Consider the following 17,668-nt stretch of genomic DNA (forward strand, 5'->3'; position numbering starts at 1 on the left):
CCCTTATACCTCACCTAACCTCTAATCCATAACCATAAGCATAATCACTAACACCTAACGTATAACCTAAGGCTAACCACCAACTGCCTCCCCTCCCCTAACCCTACCATTCATTCTGCCCTTTCACTTTCCCTGTGGTTCTGAGGAGTCCCTTCTGATGTAGACGTGGCCCCCAATGGCTCCTCCAGAGTCCTACAGGGGGTCCAAGGGAGCCGGGATCCTTTGAGTGTGGACATGGCCCAACGTGTTCCTGAGTCATAGTCAGCGGGTCCTGAGGACGCTGGGTCTCCTGTCACTGTGGACTATGTCTCACATCCTCTGGAAGCCTCACAGCAGGTCCTCAGGAAGCTGGGGGCTCCTGTCAGCATGGACATGGTCCCACATCCCACAGAAAACTCACCGCGGGTCCTGAGGGGGCTGTGGGCTCCTGTCAGCATAGACGCAGCCCCATATGTCCTGAAGCCAAAGTGCTGGTCCTGAGGATTACGGGGTTCCTGTCAGGGTTGACGTGGCCCCACATTTTCCTCAAGCCTCACCATAAGACCTGAGGAGGCTGGGGGCTCCTGTCAGCATGCATGTGGCCCATAATCTTCCCAAACCTTCACAGTGGGTTCTGAGGAGGCTGGAGACTCCTGTCAGTGTGGATGTGGCACCCACACTTTTCTTAGGCCTCACCACAGGCCCTGACAAGGCTGGGGTCTTCTGTCCGCATGGACGCATCCCCATATTTCCCCAAGTCTACACCGGGGGTCCTGAGGAAGTCAGGGTCCTGTTCTGTCCATGTGGCCCCAAGTCCTCCCAAAGCATCATGGAGGGTTCTGAGGAGGCCGGGGCTCCTGTAACCATGAATGGGGCCCCCAGCTTCCAGAAGCCTCAACTTATGTCTTGAGGAGCCTGGGAGCTCCTGCCAGAGTGGACATCGCACCACAACATTCTGAAGCCTCCCCACAGGTCCTGAGGCGGCTCAGGGGCTCCTGTCAGCGTGGATGTAGGCCCATATCTTCCTGAAGCCTCTCCGCTGGTCCTGAGGCTGCTCAGGGGCTCCTGTCAGCGTGGATGCGGGCCCACAATTTCCTGAAACCTCCCCGTGGGTCCTGAGGTGGCTCAGGGCTCCTGTCACGGTGGATGCGGGCCCACATCTTCGAAAAGCCTCCCCGCTGGTCCGGAGGAGACCGGGTCTCCTGTCAACATGAACGCGACCCAATTTCCCCCTGAAGACTTCCCGCGGGTCCTCTGGAGGCTGCAGCTCATCAGCATAGACGCCTCCCCACATCCCCCTCAGGCCTCCTCAGCACAGGCTGGCTCCTGATAGTGCAGGCAGAGGAGGCCTACTGCACATGCCTGCCCCATGGGAGGGGTCTGGCTTCGGGCGCCCCCTGCGGGACACTTTCAGGCTCCAGCTGGGGCCTGTTAGCTTTGGAAACATCTCACTGAAAAGGAGCCCAACACCCGGCTTCTCAGAAATACTTAAGAACAAGGAATTGGAGCCCACAGGACGCGAAATGAAATGTGGACCAGAATTTTACCACGTCCTGCAAAACTCACTCAACCCTCTTCCACTGTGGGCGGGATGCGGGTTGGTGGAGCCGCCCTGGAAACAGTGTGGAGGCCCCTCAGGAAGTTAAAATAGAGCCACCCTGCGACCAGCAGGTGAACGGCCTGGAGCTTACTCCGAAGTTACAGATGCAGGGAGACGTGGGACAACTGCACCCCAATGTCCACAGCAGCTGGGTCCACATTAGCCAAACTGTGGGAGGAGCCTCAGTGCCCTGTGGCAGATCATGGATAAAGAGGATGGGAGATAAATGATGGTCATAGAGAGGAATGGTACTCAGGTATCAAAGAGAAGGAAATCTTTCCATTTGCATGATGTGGATAGAACTAAAGGGATCATGTTTAGTGAAGTAAGTCACTTGGGAAAGAGAATGACTGTGTGGTGTCATTCATAGGTGGAATTCAAGAAGCAAAGCAGATGAACTACTGTGAAGGGAAGGAAAGACAAATAAGATCAAAACAGATGCAGGAAATACAGACTCTTAAGGATAGGAAATGAACTGAGGGTCGCTGGAGGGGTGGGGCATAACAGGGGAAATAGGAAAGTGCTGCATCCCACTCTGTCCTGCTTCCCCAGTACTGATTTGCTGTCCGGGGTTATTTGTTGAGGAGGATGGATGTGATGTTTTTTTTTTTTTCCTATTTCTAAGTTCTGTCACCATGATTTTGATAGGAATGACTTTGAAACTGAGGGTGGCTTCAGGAACTGTGGACATTTTCACAAGATGAGGCTCCCACCCCACAAGCCCAGGATGGCCTCCCAGAGCCTGGTATGGCTCAGTGCACAAGTCTTGTGCTCCTTTGGTTCAGTCTCATTATTTATTCTCCTTGATGATCCTGAGAAGGCCTTCACATCCTTCCTTTCCTTCCTGAGTGCTCATTGTCGGGACACAGCAAGGCTACTCTGCTCTGTAGTTTCAGTTTGTGTCCCGTGACTTTACTGAACCCACTCCTTAGTTCTAACAGGTTTTGGTGGAGGCTCTGGGGTTGCCTGTTTCTAGTTCCGCGTCTTCAGCATATAGGGACAGTGTGACGTCCCCCTTCCAGGTGTGGATCCTTTGATTTTTACAGCTTTATGTCCTAGAAAGCCCCACTATTGAATCAAAACTGATCCCAAGCCAAGGGCAGGAAGAACAGAACTCAATGCCCTTGAAGGTCCCATATCAAAATGTAAACAGAACTTGAGGAAGTGCTCCAGCCCTTCTGGAGGTCCCCGAGACCAGCCCTTAAAACTAAGCTAAAACCCACAGGGGTCCAAGTCCCTGCTCCGCTCTGTCGGGTAACTTGGACACAAGCTCGAGGTGGTAAATAAACCCTCGTGTGTTTGCATCAGTGTCGGCTACTCTGAGATTTCTCAGATTCGCAATCTTGGGCACAGCAGTCTGAGATAAAAAAAGAAAACCAAAAGAACCTCGGACGCAGGTAGAGAGAACGCAGGATTCTGAGAGAAGCGGCGGAGACCCGGGGGCTTGTGGGCTCTTCTGTGGAGGCCCCTGCAGATGGGGGGCAGGATGCTCAGCCCCAGAGCCAGAGGACCCAGAGACCCCACCCATATCCCGCCCATCTGGGCCGGGTCCGAGTGAGCAGCACAGTGCTGCCCGCTGGAGTCCAGACGCGCTGATGCCCACCCCACCTCTGACCTCGCAGATGCATCTCCCAGGCAGATGTGCACCTGACAATCAGCGCCATGGCCAATTCCCAGATCCCGCACAGACCATTCGCTGCCACCAAGTTGTCGGACCACAGAGGCTGCAGAGCTTCAGCTCTGCTTGGAAAGAAGGGTCTAGCTTCCTTTGTACTTTGTGATTTATTTTCATTGATTCTATTTTATAAGTTGCCTTATTTTAACTGTTATGTATGTACCTTATATATTTCTCATTTTAGGTTTCATGGTACTTTAATTGTGTTTCTTATTTTGGTATTTAGAATCTTTTAACAACCAGGCAAAAATAATCTGGTAGTTTTTTTTTTGGGACGGCAGTTGTTATTGTTTTTCTTCGTTTTTATTTTTCTTCTTTCGTTTCTGGAAAAAATAATGAGATGGAGAAATTCACCTCCATAAAATAATATGAGGTAGTACTCACAGCCAGGAAGTCCATCAATACAAATGTATGATGTCTAACTACAGTTTAAAACAATGATTATAAAGATAGCATCTGGGCTGGAAAAAGAGCACAGAAGAAAACTAGAGAATCCCTTACTGTAGAAATGAAAGAATTAAAGTCTAGTCAGGCCAACGTTCAAAATGCTATAACTGAGATGCAGTACCAAGTGGAAGCCTTAAAAACAAGGAAGGTTATGGACCACAAAGGAAGACTTCGGAACTCAGCCACTTATTAAAACAATAACATTCATATCATGGGAGACTCCCAAGATGAAGACAGAGGAAAGGTGGGCTTGCTCAGCCATTAGAAACGACAAATAACCACCATTTTCTTCAACGTGGATGGACCTGGAAGGTATCATGCTGAGTGAAGTAAGTCAATCAGAAAAAGACAAATATTGTATGTTCTCATTCACTTGGGGAATATAGATAATAGTGAAAGGGAATATAAGGGAAGGGAGAAGAAATGTGTGGAAAATATCAGAAAGGGAGACAGAACATAACGACTCCTAACTCTGGGAAATGAACTAGGGGTGATGTAAGGGGGGGAGGGCGGGGATGGGGGTGAATGTGTGATGGGCACTGAGGGAGCCACTTGACGTGATGAGCACTGGTTGTTATTCTGTATGTAGGCGAATTGAACACCAATAAAAACTAAATTTATTATTAAGTAAAAGAAAGAAAGAAAGAAAGAAAGAAAGAAAGAAAGAAAGAAAGAAAGAAAGAGAAAGAAAGAAAGAAAGAAAGAAGAAAGAAAGAAAGAAAGAAAGAAAGAAAGAAAGAAAGAAAGAAAGAAAGAAAGAAAGAAAGAGTGGCACCTGAGTGGCTCAGTTAGTTAAGCTTCTGCCTTAGGGTCAGATCATGATCCAGGTCCCAAGGAAGGCTCCCTGTTCAGCAGGGAACCTGCTTCTCCCTCGCCCTCTGTCCCTCTAGCACATGTTTATCAGTCTTCTCTCTCTCAAATAAATAAATAGCATCTTTGAAAAAGAAACAAACAAACCCAGAGGGAAAAGAAATCTCCCATGTAGAAGATTTTCAAATAATTTGTGCAGACATTCCACCCTCAAGTTCCTGAGCGTAGTTTCCCAATCTTATGTGTGGAATACACATAGTAACTTCCTTCTACAAAATATATTATGAAAAACTTAAAATAATAATGATAATATAATAATAATAATAATAATAATAAAGAACAGAGAAACGACAGAGAAACCTGAGAAACACTACCTCAGCATGATGATCAGATCGATACTAAGACTGATAAATCGTGTTGATAGTATCTATCCTTTACATGATATAATAAAAATGGCAGTATATCTCTGTATATAATCCACAAAAACAGTTCAATCATGAAATAAACAACAGACATATCCCAACTGAGGGAAATTTTACAAAATACTCTACTTCTCAAAGTGTTCCAGTTCAACAACAACAAGGAAAGGCTGAAAGACTGTCACAATCCAGAGGAGCCTAAGAAAACATGAGGACAAATGGATTGTGGTATGAGGGATGGTGATTTAGCAAAAACTAAGGAAATCTGAATAAAGTATGGTCTTTGGTTATTGCGAAAATTTTAATATTGATTCATTAGCTAATATTTATACTGTACTGATATAAGATATCAATAATTGGAGAAATTGAGTGCAAGTGCATGAGAATTCTCTGTACTATCTTCTCAATTTCCCTATAAATCTTTGTTTTCTTTCTAAGAAATAAGATTTAATTTGAAAATTGACTTAAATTAATCAGGCTCCAGTGTGAAGACATTTTAAGAATCCTTGAATTAAAAAAAAAAGAATCCTTGAATTATTTTTTGCCTTATTCTTAAAAAGTTCCTTCGATGGGAACAAAGTAAGAATTTTATATCAGAAGCAAAGAAAAACACTTATGAACACGTATAATGCCTCCTCAACCTGAAGCAGGAAAGGATAATAAATAGCAAAAATCAGAAAAAAATAATTCTATTATAATAGACACCATATTGCAAGTGCATTTAAAATTAGCAATGTATAACATAGATTTCCTTGACATTTGACTTCCAAAGAGTTCATAGTGTTTCAGTGTCAGTTGAAACGGGAAGAATCTCAGGGAAGCATCCTTCACGTAATAATAGGACCATTGGTACTAATGTCTCTCAATCATTTCCAAATCAATAAAGATGCATTTCCTGATGAGTGACTGAGCTGTGAAGAAAGATGAGAAACCCTCATCCCTTTGAATTACTTGTGTCAGAATATTTTAACCATAGTATTATGGATAGTAAATTATCCTTATTAACAGGAAATATGTCTCAGAGTGGAATCTGAGCAATCAGATGGGCAGAGAAAAAATGCTTTAACTCGCTCCTGCACTTTTAAAGACAAAGGAGAACTTTTCTATGTACAAAGTCAGTTGTCAAGATAGCCTTAGGGAATAAGAGTCTGCAGCATCGAATCCTGCTGCACAGCTGGGATGCCCATGCCCCAGTTCTTCCTAATCTCAAATCCCTGGGCCTGTCCCACAACACAGGTAGCCACGCTGAGGTCATTTGCAATTTCTCTCTTAGGAGCTCCAGGGAGGGGGGCATGAGCTAGATAGGACGGGACGGGATGCGTAGACGCTGAGAACATTACGGCCATCTACTTTACGTTCAGTATTAGCACACGCCCAGCAATCCCAGGCCCCTGTGAAGAAGAGCTGAAATTTGCATTACTTCAATTACTGTAAAAAAACAAAGTTTACAGCTTCATGTCTTAGAATGCCCCACAATAGAATAAAAACTGAGCCTAAGCAAAGGGCTGGAAACCCAATTAGAATGAGAAGAGAGCTCAATGCCCCTGAAGGCCCAATAACAAAATGTAAACAGAACTGGAGGAATTGCTCCAGCCCTTCTGGAGGTCCCCGAGACAAGCCCTTAAAAGTAAGCTAAAACACTCCTTGGGGTCCAAGTCCCTGTTCCACTGTGTGGTGTATACTTGAACCCATGCTCGAGTTTGTAAAACAACCCTCGTGTGTTTGCATCAGTGTCGGCTCTTTAGTGGATTCTCGGATTCGCCATCTTGGGCACAATACCCCCATGACCCCTCCCCACCTGGACTGACCTCCTGTCCCCTCCCACCCATGCTGACCCTCAGTCACCTCCCCGCCCACAACAGCGGGGCACAGGCCCTCACACAGGTCCCACGGGCACGATGGGCACTCCCGCCATCCCCAGGCTCCCAGGGGAAGGAAGGAGTTTTGGGCAGGACACACTACCATGGTGGTCCCAGGGCTCCCTGCCCAGGAGAGCACCTGGTGAAAGGTCAGGGTCTGTGTCCCTGATGCCAGCTCCTCCTCCCTGTTTTTCCCACAGGAAATGAGAGAGTAGGACCTGGTTTCCTCCAGGGACATCACACAGGTGGACCTGGACGTCAACAGGACGTTCAGCAGTCACATCATATTTTGGGACTACTACAGGGTAGGGTGAGGTTGAGGGGCCAGGGGGGATCAGGACCCAGGGGAGGACCGGGGCATTCCGGGTAGGGAAAACGGGACTTCTGAGTCAGGGGGGGCAGAACAGCAGCAAACAACAAACCGCTCCATGGTAGGGTGTTGGGGATGACCTCTGTGCCTCACCCCGAGGGACTCGGGGATGAGGAGGCCACTAGGATGGGGCCTCCCGGGCTTGCCATGGGAGCTGAACCCCAAAGGGAAGAGGGACGACCCCTGAGAAGCAGGGGATGGGGGCAGGGGGGGCAGGAACCGGACCTGGGTGCCAGGCAGAATGGCCGCAACAGGAGCAGGACACACTTGGATCCCATGTGGGTTGGACGGATCAGAGTGACACCCACTCTCAGTGCTTTACATGTTTCTAAGTTCTATGCATTTAATTTGAGACAATTTGCAATTTGAAAACACACATAATATGATGAACCCTGTATAATGCCCCCGGTCCAGCCAGGGCCATGCACTGACCACACCCGGCCCCCGGGGCATGTGCTGCAGCAAACCCCAGACTGGAGTCTCCTTAAAGTGTAGACGTCTCCTTTTGCATCTTAGAGGAAGGGGATGCCCTGTATCCGCAGGCCCCCCCACGACATCTCCCTCATTCCCCACTGCCACTCCATCCACCTACATCCTCTACCTCAATGGGATCCCACCTACACCATCCCCCACACTCCACCACTATCATACCCCTGCCCCCAAACCATCCACCCACAAACCATCGGCCCCCAGCAAGGACCCGGTGTAGGTGGCCCCTGTGGGACATGCTCAGCCTCCCCGGGGTTCTCTGGAAACCCTGCTCCCATCAGAAGCCCAGGTGTCCCATAGAGTACTCAGGGGTTGCAGGGAGGAGGGAAGACAGGGAGCCCCCAACAGGGTGTGTGCAGTTGAGTGGTGCAGAGGAAGCACTGTGCCCTGCCTCTGCCCACTGTCCGTCCTGGAGGGTGGCACACCCTGCACAGGACACCAGCCCCTAACCCAGCAGGATCTGGACTGGCCTGGCCCCGGGCTCTGTGAGGGTGGGTGTGATTTGAGCCCCCGCCCCAGGCCCAGGAAAAAGACTAATGGGATCAGGCCCCCATGGCCCTGTCCAGCGGCTGGATTCTGGCCCCACACTGAGCGAGCCCTCTCACAGCTGGATGTGGCGTCCTGGGCCCTGGGGATTCCCCACAGATCCAGGTCACTGACCTAGGGCAGCCCTGGGGATCCCGGGATACCCAAGGTTGGGGAGAGCAGAGGTGGGCCGGTGGGCCCCACCCGCACTCACACCAGGAGGCAGACTCCTCCAGGTGCTGTGGCCGCAGGGGCCCCGTGGCTGGGGCCCAGCTGCCCTGCGGGGACCCAGCTAGGAACCCATGAGCTGCAGGTCTAGGTCAGCTGTGCTGTCCTCAGAACCGTCTCTCAGGCTGAAACCTCAGGACACACGCCCCCACCCGAGGTCCACACGTGCTTCCAGTTGGGGGACTCCAGCACTAGCACCCCACTCATGTGATTCTTGCCCTCCCCTAAAGGACAGACATTCCCTCGACAGGGGAAGGCGCGAACCCTCGACTCTGAGCCCGTTTGCTGTAGAATGTCTATTGACATGTGTTGTGGTGCGAAAATGCACAGCCAGCCCGTTTCTGAGTCTCCCAGAACTGTGTGCACGGGGCGTGGATAGACCCACAGAGAGGAGGAAGGGGCACCACCCAGTCCCCAAACAGCTCCTGCATGGGCACTGCAAGGCACACACAGCGGATGTCCCCACGTGCCTTCCAGGGGCGGCCAGACGCCAGAGTCAGGACCCAACAAACTATACTGTGACTCAGCCTGTGCCCCATGGGCCAGGAGGGTCTGGGACAGAGTGACGGCCAGGGAGCCTCAGATCACCAGGGTCGATGTAAAGCGACCTGGGAGGTCTCTGCTCCCTCTGTCAAGGGGGCCGGGGCTGGCTGGTTTCTGAGGTACTTCCTCCCCTCCCCACATCTCTGTGCCTGTGTGCCTGGGGAACAGAGGGCCTGTGGGGCCGTCAGCATGACCCTGGAAGGGATGTCAGGACAGCAGGCCCTTGTGTTGTGCCCAAGATTGCAAATCCAAGAAACCACCGATGAACCATCACCGATGCAAACTCCGAGGATTTCTTTACAAGATGGAGCTTGAGTCCAAGTGCACCCGACACAGCAGAGCAGGGATTTGGACCCTGAGACTAATAGGCATAGCAGCTTTAAAGGGGCCAGTGGCCCATGGGATACACAGAAAGTTGCACAGTCGTGTCGGTCAACAAGCAGGTGGCCGATTGAATGACACCTTACCCTATAGGATCCACTTGACCTGGACTATTACTTTGGTCAGAATCGGCCCACAGTTTTGGCGGGCACAGAGCTGGGTTACATTTTTATGAGCCGATTTCCGATTAGGGTGTGCCCAGCGGCTTGACTGGGTTGGGGCAGTGCCTTAAGACATAAGCAGGTTATGTGGGGGTCATAGGGGAGGTGGCGGGTGTAGCACAAAATGGAATCTGTCCTGTTCTGCTTGTCCTTGGGTAGGGGATTTTTGTTAAATTTCCTGGGTCCCACACTTGCAGCTCATGCACCTGGGCCACCCTCACCAGGTGGACTCACTGTGCACACCTTGTGGTGCTGGATCTCTCACACCAGCGTGTAGAGGGCACCCTCCTTGCCCGAGTGAGTAGGGGCTGGGTGAGCATGGGGCTCAGCATGAAGGCCAGGCAGCACAGGGGATCGAGGAACCCCAGCCTCATCACCACCCCTACTCCCACACACAGGCTGCCCCATGGCTCTCCGTAATGGGCACCCGGCGCCTCTGGAGATCCCCCCAGGGCAGCCCCGAGTTCTGGCTCCCTGCTGGAGAGGCACTGGGGAGAAGAGAAGCAGCTGGCACTCAGCGGGACCCACTGCCGGACATGGGAATGTGGCCGAGCCAGAACTTCCAGCTCAGCTGACCCTCCAGATGAAAGTCACTGCACGAGCCAGCCCTGGGTCGGCCAGGAGAGTCCAGCTAGCTGCCCAGCGCCAGCACCAGAAATGATGTTGTGCCAACCATTTCGGTGTTTGGGTGACCCAGCCAGAGGATCCAATAGCTGCACGTGATACCTGCATGTGATAGACACACAGTCACACCAAAACCAACAAAAGTCAGAATCCCCCAATGTTGTCAAACAGCATGTGAATGTTTACATACATGACTCTGTGGTCCCCAATAGGATACATGGAAGACACTATAAATCACTACTGCAGAGGTGCTGGAGGCAAGGAGATGTGCCTGCTGGGTTCCTACAAGGAGAGCAGAGGGACAGGAAGCATACTTCAATGGGGGGGCCCCTCTTCGTAAAGGACACCAGGTCCCTGTGAAGGCTACGGATGGTGAAATCTTTCCTCCTCTCTTTCAGCTTCTGGATTTCCTCCTCCTTTGTTCTTCCTAATTCTAGTTTAGCCTCCACCCTGCATCCAAACCAATGACCAAAGAGGCTTATTTATGATATACGGTCCTAAAAGGAGGCTGAGCTCTGGCTACCGGGTTCAGAAATGATCATTTTCTACGTGTATGCTGATCCCCCGAACTCGTGCCTTCGTGGCCCTTCTCTCTCTGCAGAATGAGGGGAACCACAGGTCTTACAATGAAAGACGCCCACTTCCACTCGGGCGGGACTATCCCTTGTGGAGGACGTCATCTGGGCCAAGGTGTGTAAACGGGGCGATCAAGAATAGTTCGCAGGTGAGACATAAGCAAACACTTACCTTTGATGTCATGCTTTATTTGTTCATCCATTTATTATTTGTTAAATATTTTAATTTTATGTCCTGTCTATACCCAACACGGTGTTCAAACTCATAACCCTGAGTTCAAGATCCCCCAACCAGGCCAGCCAGGCACCCCAGTGCCATGTTTCATAACTCTTTGCTTCCTTGCCTATCTCTGCATCGAACTGGAACACTGAGTCCTTGACGGGGAGCTTTAGTAACCTCCGAATCCTAGAATGTTCTCACTGTATCCCAATCCTAGATTGACATTTACCATTGAATAGCACTTTAAATAAATAGTCAGTAAGATAACTACTACAGAAAAGGAAATTATCAAATTTTCATGTATGTGGTCCCTGCTCCCTGGGCTCCCAGGGAAGCTATGGTTTCTTTAACATTGATCAAGGTCCAAATGACTCCACCACACCTCAAAGCATGGGCTCAGTTTCTGCCCTGACACTTGCAACATCCCTGCTTCAATTAACATGTGTCAATCAATCAAAGGGAGCCTAACTGGCTCGGTGTGCTTCGTAAGAACATGGGACTTTGTTCTTGGGGTAGCATGTTCAAGCCCAATGTTGGCTGTAGAGATTACAGAAAAATAAAATCTTAAAAAAATCAATCAGTTTATCTTGGGGAGACATAGCCCCGGATTCCACAAGGGCAGGGAGCCAGCTGATGGTTCTACGCACAGTATTATATGCAGCAGAGCACAAAATGTGAACTTTCAGAAGTCTCCTAGAGTGGGGGACACACCAGCCTTAAGGTGTTCAGGTGGAGAAGTCAGGTACAGTCCCTGGATCAACAGGGTGGGCTCAGGATCCCACGGGACCCAAGGATGGTGGCACCAACTGTTCCCAGGCACAGGAGCGGGAACGCGGCTGAGAGCAGTGGGACTCAGGCCAGCTGTCTGCCCTGTGTGGCCATAAGCTGCAAACCCCTGTGCAGTCACCGGGCCGCGTTCCTGGGACAGGCCAGCAAAGGCCAGGAGTGGGAGGACCCTCTCCCGGGTACGAAGAGCGCAGGTCTCCACCAGGGCAGCCCCTAAAATTTGGAGTTTTAAACATCAGTAACTTGTCTGTGTGGAGGCTGACAAAATTGAAGCAGTTCCACTTTAAGTTCACTGTTAGCACAAGTACTGCCATCCCAGGCCCCTGTGAATAAGAGCTAAAATTTACATTACTTCAGTTACAGGAAAAAAAGAAAAAACAGCTTAGAGCTTAGGGTCCCAGAAAGCCCCATATTAGACTGAGAACAGAGCTCAATGCCCTTGAAAGCCCAATATCAAAATGTAAACAGAACTTGAGGAATTGCTCCAGCCCTTCTGGAGGTCACCGAGACCAGCCCTTAAAACTAAGCTAAAACCCACTTCGGGGTCCAAGTGCATGCTCCTCTGTGTCGGGTGTACTTGGACGCAATCTCAAGTTTGGAAATCAACCATCGTGTATTTGCATTGGTGTCGGCTCCTCAGTGGTTTCTCGTATTTGCAATCTTGGGCACAACACCTCCATGTCCTCTCCCCACCTGGGCTGACCCCATGTCCCCTCCCCCCCAGGCTGACCCTCAGTCACCTCCCCACCCACAGCAGCTTGGGACATGCACTCACACAGTTCCCATGGGCTCGGTGGGCACTCCCGCCATCCCCAGCCTCCCAGGACATGACAGGATGTTTCGGCAGACCCACTCCCATGGTGGCCACAGGGCTCCCTGCCCAGCATGGCTGCTCGTGACAGGTCGGGGTCTGTGTCCCTGATGCGAGCTCCTGCTCCCTGGTTTTCCCACAGGAAATGAACGAGGAGACCCTGGTCTCTTCCAGGGATATCACGCAGGTAGACCTGGACGTCAACAGGACGTTCAGCAGCCACACTATGTTTTGGGCCTGCTAGGGGGTCAGGTGAGGCTGCTGGGCCAGGGGGCTTAGGGGCCCCAGGGGAGGCCTGGGGGCTTCGGGGTAGGGAAAATGGGGATTCTGAAGCCGAGGGGAGCAACAGCAGCCAACAACACACCGCTCCATGGTAGGGTGATGGGGATGACCCACATGCCCGCAACCCCGGGGCCTCAGGGATGAGGAGGCCAATTGGATGGGGCCTCCAGTGGTTGCCATGGGAGCTGAACCCCATAGGGGAGAGGGACGGTGCCCTGAGAAGCAGGGGATGGGGTGGGGGATGTGGGGGGCAGGAACCAGGCCTGGGGGCCAGGTGGCATGGCCATGGCTAGATCAGGACACACATCAATCCCATGAGGGTCAGACGGGTCAGAGTGACACCCACTCTCGGTGCTTTATATATTTCTAAATTCTATGCATTTCATTTGAGACAATTTGCAATTTGAAAACATACATAGTATGATGACCCCCAGATAATGACCCTGGTCCAGCCAGGGCCCTGCACTGACCACACGGTGCCACAGGGGCAGGTATCTCAGCAAACCCTAGACTGGGGTAGCCTTTAACTGTAGAATTCTCCTTGTGCATCTTAGAGGAAGGGGATGCCCTGTGTCCGCAGGCACCCCACGCCATCCTGCTCAATCCCCACCCCCACATCATCCCCCTACATCATGATCCCCAATGGCATTCCACATAACACCATCCCCCTCACAGCCCCACACAATCCTAACCCACACTACACCACAACACCATCCCCCCTACACCATTCCCCACACTCCACCACCATCATACCCCTGGTCCCACACCATCTACCCCACACCATCGGCCCCCAGCAAAGACCCGGTGCAGGTGACCCCTGTGAGACATGCTCAGCCTCCCTGTGATTCTCTGGATACCCTGTTCCCATCAGAAGACCGGGTGTTCAATAGAGCACACAGGGGTTGCAGGGAGGAGTGAAGGCACGGAATCCCCAACAGAGTGGGTGCAGGTGAGTGGTGTAAAGGAACCACTGTGCCTTGCCTCCGCCCACTCTCCCTCCTGGAGGGTGACACACCCTGCACAGGACAACAGCCCCTAACCCAGTGGGACCTGGGCTGCCCTGGCACCAGGATCTGTTGGGGCTGGGTTGATTTGGGCCCCCCCCCCCAGGGCCCAACACAAAGACGAATGTGTTCTAGCCCCCCATGGCCCTGTGCAGCCCTGGATTCTGGCCCCACGCTGAGCGAGCCCTCTCACAGCTGGATGTGGCCTCCTGGGCCCTGGGCGTGACCCACAGATCCAGGTCGCAGACCTAGGGCAGCCCTGAGGATCCCGGTACACCCCAGGGTGGGGAGAGCAGAGGTAGGCTGGTGGGCCCCACCCGCACCCACACCAGGAAGCAAGCTCCTCCAGATACTCGGGCCCCAGGAGGCCCGAGGCCAGGGTCCAGCTGCCCTGCGGGAACCTAGCACAGGAGCCCATGAGCTGCAGGTCCAGTTCAGCTCTGCTGTCCTCAGAACCGTCTCTCAGGCTGAAACCTCAGGACACACGCCCCCACCCAGAGTCCACACATGCTCCCAGGTGGGGAACTCCAGCACTCAACCCCAAACCCATGTGATCCTTGTCCTCCCGTAAAGGACTGAAAGGTCTCCCTCCCCAGGTGAAGGCGCGCACCCATGGCTCTGAGCCCGTTTACTGTAGAAAGTCAATAAAGTGTAGTGGTGTAAAAATGCACAGCCAGCCCTTTTCTGTGTCTCCCAGAACTCTGTGCACGGGGTGTGGAGAGACCCACAGAGAGGAGGAGGGGGCACCCCCCAGGCCCCAAACAGCCCCTGCAGGGACACCGCAAGGCATACACAGCTGACATCCCCACGTGCCTTCCAGGGGTGGCCAGACGCCAGGGTCAGGACCCCACAGACTATACTGGGACTCATCCTGTGCCCCGTGGGCCAGAATGGGCTAGGACAGAGTGACAGCCAGGAAACCTCAGGTCACCAGGGTCTGTTCAAAGCGACCTGGGAGGTCTGTGCTCCCTCTGTCCAGGAGGCCGGGGCTGGCCCAGTTCCAGGGCACGTACTACCCTCCCCGCACACCCATGCCAGTGTGCCTGGGGCACAGAGGGCCTTTGGGGCGCTCAGCGTGGCCCTGGAAGGGATGTCAGGACAGCAGGCCCTTGTGTTGTGCCCAAGACTACGAATCTGAGAAACCACCAAGGAGCTGACACCGAAGCAAACTCCCGAGGGTTTCTCTACTTGGACCCCGAGACTAAGAGGCATAGCAGATTTATAGGGTCAGTGGACTGTGGGATATGCAGAAATTTGCACAGTCATGTCAGTCAACACGCAGGTGGCTGACTGAATTACACCTTACACTATAGTATCCACTTGAGCTGGCCTATTACTTTGGTCAGAATCGGTGCGCAGTTTTGGGGGACACAAAGCAGGGTTACATTGTTATGAGCCGATTTCCCATTAGGGTGTGCCCAGCAGCTTGACTTGGGTGGGGCAGCGCCTTAAGCCATAAGCTGGTCATTTGGGGGTCATAGGGGAAGCGGTGGGTGTAGCGCAAAATGGAATCAGTCCTGCTCTGCTTGTCCAGGGGTATGGGAAGTTTGTTAAATTTCTTGGGTCCGAACTTGCAGCTCATGCACCTGGGCAACGCTCACCAGGTGGACTCAGCGTGCACACCTTGTGGTGCTGGATCTATCACACCAGCGTGTGGAGGACACCCTCCTCGCCATAGTGAGTAGGGGCTGGGTGAGCATGGGGCTCGGCCTGAAAGCCAGGCAGCACAGGGGACTGAGGAACCCCAGCCCCATCCCCACCCTGACCACACAAATGCAGCCTCAGCGCTCCCCGCCATGGGCACCCAGTTTCTCAGGAGCTCCCGCCAGGGTGGCCCCGAGGTCTGACTCCCTGCTGGAGAGGCATCGGGGAGAACAGAAGCAGCCGGAGCTCGGCAAGACCCACTGCCGGACATGGGAATGTGGCCAAGCCAGACCTACCACCTCAGCTGACCCTCCAGCTGAAATTCAGTACAGGAGCGAGCCGCGGGTCGGCCAGGAAAGCCCAGCTAGCCACCCAGCATCAGCACGAGAAATGATGTTGTACCAACCAATTCGGCGTTTGGGATACCCAGACAGAGGATCTGATAGCTGCACATGATAGCTTCATGTAATAGACACACACACACCCCACAACCAACAAAAGTCAGAATCCCCCCAAAGTTGTCAAACAGCAGCTGGATGGTTACATACACAATGCTGTGGTCCCCAGTAGGATACCTGGAAGATGCTATAAACCATGACTGCAGAGGTGCTGGAGGCATGGAGATGTGCCTGCTGTGTTCCAAAAAGGAACGCAGAGGGGCAGGAAGCATCCTACGGAGGGGGGGCCTCCTAGGAAAGGACACCAAGTCCCTGTGAAGGCTACGGTTGGTGAAATCTTTCCTCTTCTCTTTCAGCTTCTGCTTTTCCTCCTAAATGCCATTTTCCTCAATCATAATAGCAAAAATTTATTTTATGTTTTTAAATTTCTTTTTATTGGAGTCCAATTTGTATGAATTCTTTCTTCAGCAAGGGTGTCATTCAGGATAGAAGGAAAGATTTTCCCAGACAGGCAAAGTATAAAGGAGTTCATGACTGCTAAACCAGTCCACTAAGGAATTTTAAGAGGGACTATTCTAGTGGGGGAAAAAAAGAGACAAAAGGAACAAAGACTAGAAAGGACCAGAGAACGTCACCAGAAACACCAACTCTACATGTAAAACAAAGGCACAAAGTTCATATCTTTGAATAAGCACTTTGAATGCTAATACTAAATGCTCCAATCAAAAGATAGAGGGTATCAGAGTGGCTTAAAAAACAGGATCCGAGATGCCTGGGTGGCTCAGGGGTTAAGTCTCTGCCTTTGACTCAGGGTGTGATTCTAGAGTCTGGGATCGAGTCCCATATTGGGGTCCCGGTGGGGAGCCTGCTTCTTTCTTGGCCTAATTTTCTGCCTCTGTCTCTGTCTCTGTCTCTCTCTCTCTCTCATGCTCTCAAAAATAAAATTGTTATTAAAAAAAAACAAGGTCCATCGGCATGCTGCCTAATAGATGCTCACCTTAGACCTATAGACAACAGCAGATTGAAAGGCAGGGGATGTAAATCATCTATCATGCTAATGGTTATGAAAAGAAAGCTGGAGACCAATACTTATATTAGAGACACTAGATTTGAAACCAAACCCTGGGGGTCACCTGGTGGCTCAGTGGTTGAGCATCTGCCTTCAGCTCAAGGTGTGTTCGTGGGATCCCTGGTTCGAGTCCCACATTGGCATCCCTTTGGGGAGCCTCTCTCCCTCTAGCTATGTTTCTGCTTCTACTTCTCTGTGTATCTCTCATGAATAAATAAATAAATAAAATATTTAATCTCAAAAAGAAAGAACAAATACTGTAAGAAGTGATGAAGAAGGGCATTATTTCATAGTTAAAAAGACTCTCCATCAGGATCAAACAACTAAATATTTATGCTGCCAACATGCGAGTACCTAAATATGGAACCCAATTACCAATAAACGTACAGGAACTCACTGATAATAATACAATGACAGGGGAATTTAACACCTACCCACTTATGGCAATGGACCGATCGTCTATTCAGAAAATCAACAGGGGAACAATAGGCTTGACACACTGGACCAGAGGGACTCCACAGATATAGTCTGAATATTTCTTCCTAAAGCAAAATACACATTCCTTTCAAGTGCACATGGGACATTCTCCAGAACAGATCATATCATGGACCACAAATCAGCCCTCAACAGGTACAACAGGTACAAGAAGGTTGATATCACACCCTGTACATTTTCGACCACAACACTATGAAACTCGAAGTCGGCAGTAAGAAAAAATTTGGACAGACCTAAAATACGTGGAGATTATGAACATCCTACCAGAGAAGGA

Source organism: Canis aureus, chromosome 36 (genome assembly GCF_053574225.1).
Source record: "Canis aureus isolate CA01 chromosome 36, VMU_Caureus_v.1.0, whole genome shotgun sequence".
In the NCBI taxonomy this organism is placed as follows: Eukaryota; Metazoa; Chordata; class Mammalia; order Carnivora; family Canidae; genus Canis; species Canis aureus.